We start from the raw sequence: 12,763 nt of genomic DNA, 5'->3' as shown, positions 1-12,763 counted from the left end.
ATAAGGGGAATTTATATGTTTCTGTTCAAACATTGTATTTTTCTCTAATCGTACTGCAATAATTTCTTGATCACCTCTTGCCGTGAATTATTTAAACATTATTTAGACATGTGCATGTTTTAGCCTACTATATGAATCTGTATATTGACTAAGCTACTGTATAAGCCTACCGCACATGTCCAATCCGGATGTGATTTAATTTGTTTTGAACAAAACCTTGGTAAAAAATAAAACGTGATGATTTGACTTGTACTAACTATTCTATTTCCTTTTCAGAGATGGTGTGTTAGCTTCCTGGTTACTGGATTCATGAAGGACTACCAGAGACGAAATTGTAATTAGCCTACTCTACACCACAGAAGGATGAAGTGACACGGCAACCGCCGCCATCCTGCTCTCCCCAGTTCTTCCTATCTGCAAAGCTGAGTGATCGCGGAGGGGTTTTTCATCATAACATGCGATACAGATGCTGCTTCAGCTTCCCTGTCACTGAACATTCCATTAACGATGGAGAAATGGACTGGGCTATTTTCTCAACCCCAAATACTTGAACAGACAGTGCAACTAACTTCCCCTGAACACTGGAAAGGATCTGACCTCCAACTCTGGAAGTCGGTTCGGAGAAACGCCCAAGCTTGTGTTATAAAATGTAAATAATTGTCCACGTGATCATGGCCAAATGGTATAATGGATCCGCCCCATATATAGTCCTGAGTTTCCTAAAAAAGAGGTTTCCTCAGTTCACATGATTCACAGGTTTAGGAGAGAGAATGATTTGTATCTTTGTGTTCCCGTTGTTGCAAATTGATTATGTACGCAAGTGAAATACATGTGTTTAAAATAAACAAATGGGGGATTGATAAGGAGAATAGTTTATGTTTATATTAAACATTGCATTTCACTCAAACATTCTGAATTGCATTCTGAATGTTCGAAAACCTGACAGAGTGATGGTTGGACCCCCCATATTCTCTGACCAGTTTGGTTCACCCAACCCATGTAGTGTGCTCTATTGTTTCAGATTGCTAATCAACGACTGTCTGCGTTTAATGTATTGGGAGTCTTTTGACAGTATTGTTCTCTGTAAATATCCATGTGTGAAGTTTGTCTCAGTCTGCGTAGGTGTTAAGATGTTTGTCCGACCTTCTCTGAGGTTGTGGGAAGGGCTTATGGTATATAATGGTCTTCTTTGTAATGTATGCTTCAGAATTCTCCGAGTAAAACCAAGGACTGTTGTACTTCTGTCTCTTCACTGCGTGGTTATTTCCAGACTCAAATAGGGGGTCAATTCCACTCTATCAACCCTAGCCTCCCTTTTCTGAGGAGAACTTTGGCCAAAAATAGCAGATCTAAAAACTTACAACAGAGCTTGTAGATCGGCTATTTTTGGCAAAGAGGTGTGGCGTAGAAGGGAAAAAAGCAAACCAAGTTTAAAAAAAGTATCTGCAACACAATTTCATACTATATGGGGGGGGTCTGTCCCTGATTCATCTCTCTCAGCTATAGCCTAGTGGGTCCTTGGCCTGAAAGTGTTGAACACCCCTGGTTTAATGGCTTTGAACTGGTCTGGCACAGAGTGTTTGTTGGTCAGCTGAAGGAGGTGAAGCTGTTGTTGGAGAGATGGTGTTGTGTTTCGCTCACCATGGGCGCTATGTTCTTTCCCGTGGGTTATTTTTATGATCGAATGGTGTGCCAGCGCATGCATTTACATGGAGAAGCAGAGAAGGACATATCTGGAGCCCTCAAATAGGTATCCAAGAGCATTCATCACCTCACCGCTGACAACCTTTTCCTTGTAACTCCGTGATTTAGAAGCTCGCCACTCGTAGAGGCTATTCTCTGTGCGCTGTGGCAGCGCACTAGGCCATTATGTCCGTTCACACAAACCTTTTTACACACAGCTAAAATCGCCATGGCCAATTTTGAAATAGTAGGCCACAACACATTTTGATTAAAATATAAACGATGCATCTAGGTAACCATAAAATAGTAGGCCTATAGCCTATTAATCAAAAAGCATAGCCTATTATTCTTCTAGTTTAGAGAAAAGAAACCATAGGAGGTTCATCTTTATTCAGGCTATGCGTTTATTTAGTCTATAGGGACTACAAAATTTAGTCACATCACATCACATCGGTCAAGATAAGCACCCCATTCAGAGGGCAAATAAACTGCCAACTCTATAGGCTAGTAAGGCTACTACACGTTCCTTGATAGAAGCACAGGCAGATGAATAGGCTAATATGAGGTCAAGTTGAATAAGCTACTGCCATCACTCATCCAGTGGGAACAGACAGCTAGTTCCCCAAGGGAACATGACTTGTGTGCCGAAGAGCATAATATAGCCTATATATTTTGTGTGTGTGTGTGTGTGTGTGTGTGTGTGTGTGTGTGTGTGTGTGTGTGTGTGTGTGTGTGTGTGTGTGTGTGTGTGTGTGTGTGTGTGTGTGTGTGTGTGTGTGTGTGTGCCTACTGTATGTGTGTGTGTGTGTGTATAGGCTATTATAGCCAGGGTCTTCAATGTTTTCAGGCCGGGGACCCCCAAACTGATGGGGAGATGGAGCAGGGACCCCCTACCACCTCGTAGGGTGGGGGGGTCGGGGCTACGACATATTTTTTATTTTAAACAAGTACAAGTTACAGCGAGCAGGGTGGGCTGTACCACTACCATTTCTAAACATACTACTTATTAACTGAGAACAAATGTCAATAATATCAACAATCTGTCAATTGCATAGTAATCATGTATTCAAGCTATTCAAAATGGATAGAATCATGATTTATTTTTTAACATAAATGTGGAAAATGGCAAAAAAAAAATAAAAAAATAAAAAAAAACATTTTTTGAAAATTCTTTTTTTTTTTTTTTTTTCAAGCAATAATTTCGCGGACCCCCTGCAGTACCTCCGCGGACCCCCTAGGGGTCACGGACCCCCTGTTGAAGACCCCTACACACACACACACACACACACACACACACACACACACACACACACACACACACACACACATATATATATATATATATATATATATATATATATATATATATATATATAGGCCTATATTGGCTATAGTGTGTGTGTGTGTGTCACACATATATAGGTCTATATATATATATATATATGTCACAGTGTTTTTGAGATTCAGTAAGATTGAGAACAGGAGCGCTCGTTTTTGGGCACAAGGTGGAGCAAGCGGTGCCTCCTTCGGGGAACTAGGAATAATTTTACTGAGGTTAGGGTTAGGATTAGGGTTAGGTAAAGGCATAGTTTTACTGAGGTTAGGGTTAGGATTAGGGTTAGGTTTAGGCATAGTTTTACTGAGGTTAGGGTTAGGATTAGGGTTAGATTTAGGCATAGTTTTACTGAGGTTAGGGTTAGGATTAGGGTTAGGTTTAAGCATAGTTTTACTGAGGTTAGGGTTAGGTTAGGTTAGGTTTAGGCATAGTAGCATTCACCAGGTTAGCATTCACCAGTGTGGGACTAATGGGAACAATGGAGGAACAATGAGACGTGGGACCAATGCAGTCAAATGCTCTACCACTGTGACATGGGCTTCTTCCAAGGACTGCCCATAAGGTGAACTAAAACAAGCGCTCTTTTCCCAATCTTACTGGTTTTTCAAATATACTGTAACATATATATATATAGGCCTGTGTGTGTGTGTGTGTGTGTGTGTGTGTGTGTGTGTGTTAATTTGGACAAGAGGCTCGCATTTTCTTCATTATATTTGGAATATGAGTCGATATAACAATGATCTGGAAAATCACTGAAAAAAGTAATAATAACGTGAGTGATGTAAGGCGCAGGGATGATCAAGAGGAGGGAGAGAGAGCTATACAGAGAGAGGGGGCGGGAAAGAGAGAGAGGGAGAGAGAAAAAGAGAGATAGCCTACTTTGGAAATAAACATGAATAGGCTTTCAAATGAATTGTGTTTAATTTTTAGGCTATAATAGAGCAGAAAAGTCGTGAGGTAGAAGAAGGGTGTCACTTGAAGGAATGGTCACGACCATGCGTCGGTGCGTGCGTGGACACCTCTGAGGGCGCATTATTGGTTTTGTGACAGCGCGCTTTCAAAGCTCTGCTGGCTGGCGACTCCGCTCGAGCTGGACGTTGGCAAGCAGTCAGTGAATCTCTGCGAATGAATGATGTTGGGCACCACGGACGACCATCGGGGTGATCGCAAACGGAGCGGGACAGGTACAGCGATGTCTTTGTTCTTTGTTTACGTTGCTGCTTGTCTCTTTCTTTTCTTTTCTTTTTCCAACAAAGTTTTGCGGTTCAGTTCCGTTTGAGCTCCACGTGACAGTCTCAAAAACAGATTCAGGAGTCCTGACTCCTGAATGATGAATCCAACTTTTGTGTATCCTATAGCCTATGTCGTATTTAGATTTATTTGGGTATTATTTATTTACATTCATCAAGAATCCTATTTTAGAATTGTTAATCAGCGTAATTAAAAACAATTTAGTGATTCAACTTTATTTTGAGAGATCATCACCTTGTCATCATCAATGTGGTTTCACCTGTTCATATGAGACATACAGTAGGCTACAGTAAAAAGCCCCTATTGATGATGCCCAAAGGCAAAGTCTTGGAAATTAATTTGGTTTAAGACTGGAAATTAAGATCATTTCTCCACACATTGTTTCACTATACGCCTAATTGGGAGTAGAATAGGCCTGTTCCAACACATCTTGCAGGTCAGACCAGGTAGTCTAGCTAGCATATAGTATACTTAATTTACTTATAGGCTATTGGGTCAATACTGGCAACATTTATGACACCCCTGCTTTGTCCTCCTTCTGCCCTGTGCGTGCACCCAGTGATCTCACCTGTTATCCAATTAGAAGGGGTCAATAATGTCCTCCATGATGGTCTGCACTGTGTTTTCACTATTATAGAATTAAATTGTGTCATGGTGAAATATCAGTCCTAAAGAGAGTATGGGCTACCAAAGTTGATAGGCTATTTTTGATAATATTGACCTACCTGTAGTTGTGGGAATAGACATCAGAAGGGCAGCATAATGAATCTTTGACTGGACATTGATTCAGAGTTTCTTTTGGCAGTCTCTAAAGTTGTCAGACTCGGAGGGATTACCAGCACTCACAGAAATGTCATTCATGTACTTTTATTAGATTGGCATGGGAAGCAAACAGTTTGCCAATTTAATGAAAGTATACCTGAAGGACTTTTGACTGTAAAGTGTCTTCTAGACACCCTGTAAGAAACTACTAGAAGAGGTTTGAGTCGTGTTTCGCATATCTTAAGTCTCTAAAATGGGCAAACTTTTATACATTGTAACTTGTGAGACTTTAGATAAGCTATGCCTCAAGATGGCCAGTTATTCTGCACATATACCCAGGGCCACTGGACCATGCACACATGACAGATGTTGCAGCCTTATGCTTATGAATTAATTTCTGAAGTTTGACATCATCAGTAGGGATGGGACGATACGTGATATTATCGTTTATCATGATAAAAAACACTTACGATAATCGTATCGTGGAGATTTAATTTATCGTGATATTGTACTCCGTCATGCACTGGGATCAATTTACACTTTACTTGCCGAGCTGCATATCCGGTACCACTTAAACCCTCTATAATTGACTTATAATATAGTACTTGATACAGTTTTTTCCACTCTATCAGATGTCTTTGCCAAAAAATAGCCGATCTACAAGCTCACAACGCATCACAACGTGGCGCGTTGTGAGCTTGTAGATCGGCTATTTTTTGGCAAATGTTCCGCCCCCAGTATAATGATTATATAATGATTATCGTGATAATATCGTAAATCACGATTTCTTTTGTCACAGTAATCGTGATATGAAATTTTCATATCTTCCCATCCCTAATCATCAGTCGATCTTGACAGTGGACTGATTTAAACAAAGAAAATAAAAACTGTCAAGGACTTTGAAGAACTTATGGCATTTGCAGTAAATTCGTGTCAATGGCTTGACTCTGGAAACGTGGAATAGTGTATTTGCTGTGTGCAGGATTATCACTTTTACAGCTGGCTCTTCTATTGAATGTCATTGCATGATTTAATGCTGAGATCTAACTTCTAACTATATTTGCAAAGAAAGGGTCACACTCAGGAATCCATTCACTTGATTTAATTGTTAATCATTTCAATGTTCATGCTGCAGAACTGGCACTCATCAGTGTAATGTTGGCCGGCCACACTGATGAAGGTCAGATGATTGAAAACATTCTGGGACTTATGAAACTAAATCGATTCTTTCTGAGACCCTTTCTGTCGATTTTTGTGAATTATAGATATCTTGGATAACACATGGGTGGGTCAGAGGAGCGCAGTGTCATCCCTGCATTGAGATCAGTATCTGGTTAAATATTGTGCCAAATATTTGTTGGCAATTAGAACATTCTTGTTTTCCTATATTATTGCTTGGGGGAATGTTGATGTTTTTTCACTCAGGGATAAACCAACTTAATTTTTTTTTTTTTAATGTACTACAGACAGACAGAGAGACAGACAGAGAGAGAGAGAGATACAGACTTATCTACTCGTTTCCCATGCGATTGCCTGTGTTTAAATTGTTTATTTTAGCACACCAAGAGACTCACAAGTCTGTCTGTGGCTCTGTGTTGTTAGTGGTTAACAATCATGTCAATCCCTGCTTCAGTGTCCCAGGGGTGAAATACAGCATTCCCAGCATCATGATGGGGAGTGCACAGCTTATGCTCCAAACACTTGCTCAGTCAGTACAGGGGGACATTTCACAGAGAAGCTTTAACATCCCCACATTTTAAGCCGGAGTGGTCCCTGTGTGGAGCCACAGAGATCCTGACATTTCCAGGGGGACAGAAGATGGATTGGTTCTTTTTAGGGACTGTTTATGGAAGCTTTACAGAGATTGTTAATGTTATTCAGCGAGAATGTGGCATTAGAGTCCACCTCTCTTGAAGAGCGGCTGTAAATATCAACACATTCCTTTATTAATGAAGGCAGTGGAGACAAGAAAGTGAGATAAAGGTGGGTGTGAGTAGGGAGGGGGAGTAGACAGATAGAGTAGACAGACAGACAGACAGACAGACAGACAGACAGACAGACAGACAAAGAGAAAGCATGCTCGTCGAGGAACCCTCTACATCCCACTTCGCATATATTGATGGGGGTGTGCATAAACTCTTAGTGACAGGCTGAGTGCTTTACAGTGTGCAGTGGTGACAGTCTTATTATGGCAACAAACCAGAAAGAAGCAGTGCTCCTCCCTTGTGGCGCCTTGACAGTGGCTCGTTCCCTCGGGCCCTGAGCGCAGAGCCTCCCCAGCTTCCTCTGGTCTTCCTCCAAGTGGATCAAGTCGTTCATTTGCTCGCCACGCCTGCGGCCGCGCAGGCCACACCACCATGTCTATAGCTATTTCTCTTTAATATGTATTTGCGTTCCTTTAGGCAGTTTAGGGTATTACTGCACTTTTTCCTCATTTACTTCGTATTGAACAGAACAGAAGTGGGCGAAAACATGATTGCCATGCAGCCCCCATAATCGTCATTTACAAGAAGGTAATAAAGGTCTGGATATCTCTGGAGAAATTCACCATATAAATGCTGACCATTTACATAAATGCACCCAAGTTGTATTGCTTCTCATAGTTGAGTTAGCCTTCAGTCTGCAATATTTTAAGCATAGGAATATTTCATATTCAAATTCATATTTTCATATTCATTTAGTGTGTGTGTGTGTGTGTGTGTGTGTGTGTGTGTGTGTGTGTGTGTGTGTGTGTGTGTGTGTGTGTGTGTGTGTGTGTGTGTGTGTGTGTGTGTGTGTGTGTGTGTGTGTGTGTGTGTGTGTGTGTGTGTGTGTGCGTGCGTGCGTGTGCAGCTGAATAGTATGCACCAACGATCTCTGCCTTGCTTCTAAGCTCAAGTGAAGTTAGAGCATGTTGTTGAAAACTAGCCGGCAAATCAAGCTATGGTAGTGAACCCCAAACTAATTATGGATAAACTTTCAGCAGGCTATATGTATTTTATTTTTCAGACCATGCTCAGCTGAAAGAGCCTTTGGAGAGTGAATATACCGTGGGTTCATAAGTGGTCTTAATTAATGTCTCTGCCTGTATTGTCTGGGTTCAACTCTGCTCTGCTCCTGCATTGCTATATTGTTCCCCCGGCACTTTTTAATTTCCATCCTGTGATTTTGTTCATGTGGTGTTCGAGTGCCCTTTCCCTGTTCTGCAGTGACCTTCTACTGAGCCCTCGTCTCCCTTCTTCGTTATCCTTAGCATCATCACCAGCCGGGCCAAGGTGACCATCTAGCTCACCAACAGCACGCCCAGCTTGAGCACAAACACCCACGCATTCAATTTATGGATGGGTCATTGTCAGGGACATGCTGGGCCCCTGATTCAGCCGGGGGAAAAAGAGTTGTAGAGGCCCTCATTGCACGCTATAGAGAGAGATCTCTCTCTATAGCGCTGCTGCTACTCAAAGATTTGCCATTTCAGATAATGACAAGTGACAAGCCAGTGGGCCAATTACATGAGTTATATTTCGTCATTGTCGGGTGGAAACCTTGTCCAAAACCATTTTTAAAATGATTTAAACTAGTGAAAACAGCCGATGGCGTTGTGTGCTTGTTGTGTGCTTGTAGATCAGCTGTTTTCACTACTTTTGTGCGACAGCCTTGTATGATGAAGCAGGGCTTTGCTTTGCGAAAAAATTTACAAATTTGAAACTTGGAGATACGAGGTTTCTGCCCGACAGTGACGATTTACTTTGTTGGCCGCCCAGCCCCTAAAATGGACCGAAGGCCGACATTTTATTTTATTTTTTTTCCCTAATGGCTGGCCTGGACCTGCCGGGGATGAACCGGCCGTTCGGGAGTTGTCCCGCTTTTCCCAATGGCCAGCACGTCCCTGGTCATTGTGTCCCACCCCCCCCCCCCCCCATCTCTTATCTCTCTCTCTCTCTCTCTCTCTGTCCCTTCTACCGCACCCCCTGTGTGTATCTGTGTCGCCCTTGGTTTCAGCCTACGTTGCATGCAGACGGCCAGAGTAGTGCCGTGACCTTCAGTCCCGCGCCTATGAAAAGTTTTCGCCCCTAAAACCAATGACGTGATGGCCAGTTGCTTCGTCCGCTGCCAGCACAAACACACAGTTAAACCCCAATTAGCCGGGGGAAGCTGGGCACATGAGGAGGTCACCGCGCTGTCACGTCTACGCAGGGCAGCTCTGTCATCCTCCACCTGGTGTAGCTCACATGGAGCAACACACGGCCCAGCTATAGGGCGGCAGGGCAATTAACCCCAAATATATCCAAACCTTTATTTAGATCCAATAACCTTAATGCTGCTCATGTAAGTTTGTTGGATAATCAAGAAGCAGGTTATGTTTTATTATTTTCTTGTATCAAAGATTCGACATGAAAAAAATGTAATAGGAATAATCGACTAAATCGATTAGTCTGACAAATTGGTGGTGTACAAATATAGGAAAAAATTGACCATCTACAAGCTCACAATGCTTTGCATTGCGTCTCATTGTGAGCTTGTAGATCTGCTATTTTCACTATATATTTTTTAATAAGCATTCATGAGTAGTATATAATTGAGGCAAATGTTTGAATTAATCTTGAAAGATTGATATTGAAGTCATATTCCAGCCCTATATAGCAAGGGTTCCCAAACTTTTCAGCCTGCAACTCCCTAATGTTGCACATTAAGCTTATAATCTCCAGAACCCCAAAATAATTTGGGGACCCCCATTTTCAAAACCATTGCTATATAGGCTGTATAGCACTATATAGCAATATGTATAGCACTCCTGCTCAAATGTAACTGATGCACAGGCAGGACACACCATACTGTACAAAGTCATGGTATGGTATGGTATGAAAATGCAGTGTTTCCAGGTTATACAAACTTCTTAATTGAAATACACTGATCTTACAATTAATGGCAGGCCTGAACACAACAGTAAAACCTATCAATGTTTTCTAAATGCCCGAGGAGGGCTACGTTTCAGTATTTTAGGCTCAGTTTAATAATGCAAAAGAAATTCCAAACATCTTTAAATCCCATTTTATTTGTATTTCATTAATATGATCCCAACACAGGAGGACTTTTGCCTCTTGCCAGGTTGTTATTGTAAATAAGAATTTCTGAGCATGTCAGTATAGCTGAACATTTGACAAAAGGGAAAGAACTTTGGTGAACATTCATTGAAACTAGTTGAGCTGTACAACAAAGTATATGGTTTAACTACCGGTAAGTGGTTAATAAACTCTCTTAGTGAAATAACCGTTGACACCGATCAACACTGATCACTATGTAGTTGCGACCGTCAGGGAGCAGTTTACTATGAAAACCTCCACCGGCCGTCCGTCCGTCCGTCCGTCCGTCCGTCCGTCACACGTCACACGTCACACCTTTGTTTGTGTACGGTGTGATGTCATATATCTTCAGTATGACATCACACCACATGTGTACACAAACCTTTGTGTATGTTGCTGTGGCAACAGTCTGTTGTTGCTGGTCTGTTAGTGTACGTTAGCAACCACCTTAGCAACCATGGTTTTACCCTAGCAACCAACTGTTTACCCTAGCAACCAACTGTTTACCATAGCAACCATGTTTTTTTACCCTAGCAACCAACTGGGCATAAAAGGGATTCTGTTAGGGATCTCCATATATGGGCATAAAAGGGATTCTGTTAGGGATCTCCATATATGGGCATAAAAGGGATTCTGTTAGGGATCTCCATATATGGGCATAAAAGGGATTCTGTTAGGGATCTCCATATATGGGCATAAAAGGGATTCTGTTAGCTGTTAGTGATCTCCATATATGGGCATAAAAGGGATGTTGTTAGGGATCTCCATATATGGGCATAAAAGGGATTCTGTTAGGGATCTCCATATATGGGCATAAAAGGGATTCTGTTAGCTGTTAGTGATCTCCATATATGGGCATAAAAGGGATTCTGTTAGGGATCTCCATATATGGGCATAAAAGGGATTCTGTTAGGGATCTCCATATATGGGCATAAAAGGGATTCTGTTAGGGATCTCCATATATGGGCATAAAAGGGATTCTGTTAGCTGTTAGTGATCTCCATATATGGGCATAAAAGGGATGCTGTTAGGGATCTCCATATATGGGCATAAAAGGGATTCTGTTAGGGATCTCCATATATGGGCATGAAAGGGATTATGTTAGGGATCTCCATATATGGGCATAAAAGGGATTGTATCCCAGATGATGCCCTGTTAGGAGATCCACACTAACAGAATCCATATATGGTCCTACCGACAGCTGCTATAAGCCAACCCTGGCGATAAGGTCTGAGTCGAAGAAATGCTTCTTTCCTGGCAAGAATTGCCCCTTTATATTGTAGGGCTTGTTTGTGTATTGTATGACATCACGCCACATCATCGGCTGAGGACTGTGTGATGTCATCATATCTCCATATATGGAGACATAAGTTGCTCATGCCCAAATATGGGCTGGTGAGGTCAGACTTAGTGTGATGCGTAGGTTATCTCCATATATGGAGATTCAACTTCAATGAGTAACCATGGCAAACTGTCAACTGCCCGTATGTCTTGATAATTGGTAAAACAAACTTTTGGCCTATTTGTGGAGATAAGCGACCAACGGTCGCTTATCTCCCGATTAGGGAGTCTTACTGGTAGATGACACTGATTAATTAACTCATACAGTGCCAAACGACTTTCAGAGCAACTTTCTCACTATGGACTTCCCTGCCAAGCGACTTTGGGCGACTTTTACTTAGAAAAAAAACAAAATAATAATAATAATAATAATAATAATATATATATTTTCTTTTTTTGAAAATTTTTTTTTTGGACCCCATTAAATCTAGTAAACATGATTTCAATCGCGATTTTGCATGTTCCACCCCCCATACAACCCCATCTTTCAAACATGGCAGCCATGTTTGTTTACATCTGAAGAAAACATAATGGCTATTTTCTCAAGAATGCCTGAACGGATTTCCAATCTGATTTTTTTGTTTGAAAGCTGTGAACAGCCTGCACAAACATGGTGCATGATCTGTGCATGGGCGTGCATGATCTGTGCACTATAAATTACATGGAAGTCTATGGAGATTTTCTGGCAATAATGCCACTCGAGGGCATATTTAATTGGCAGTAACTGCAGGTTAGAAAGATAAGATGTGTCAAATCAAAGTTAAAGGTAAATGTTATGATGTTTTAATACAAACCGTTTACATCTAAGCCAGGGGTCTTCAACAGGGGTTCCCCCAAAACTGAGTGATAGAACCTTTTTTATATTAAACTATATTGAACTCTAGTGTCCATATTCCTGAGAACTTTTGCCAAAAATAGCAGATCTACAAGTTCACAACGTGAGCTTGTAGATTGGCTATTTTCGGCAAATAGGTTTGGTGTAGAGGGTAAAAAGAGCAGACTAAGTACAGAGTGAAAGGTCAAGTTTAATAAGTATTGCTTCAAGTGGTTAAATATCTGAAAACACAAATTGACATGAATCCAAAATACACTGATGATCGTGCTGTCAAACGATGAAACATATGGAATCTAACAGGTTGTGGGGGTCGATGCTTCATCTCTCCTCGGCCTGAAAACGTTGAAGAGCCCTGATCTAGGCTAATACTTCAAATTCTACAGTAGATTAGAATAGATTTGTTGAGTTATTTAGAATTCAACAGCAACCGAGCACTGTCTGATATTATAATTGTGACTCATGTGCAGAGTGGGATTATAACATCAACACAAAAAC

This window comes from Nannobrachium achirus, assembly GCF_963921795.1.
Source record: "Nannobrachium achirus genome assembly, chromosome: 4".
Lineage (NCBI taxonomy): Eukaryota > Metazoa > Chordata > Actinopteri > Myctophiformes > Myctophidae > Nannobrachium > Nannobrachium achirus.
Note: the sequence above shows the minus strand (reverse complement) of the source record.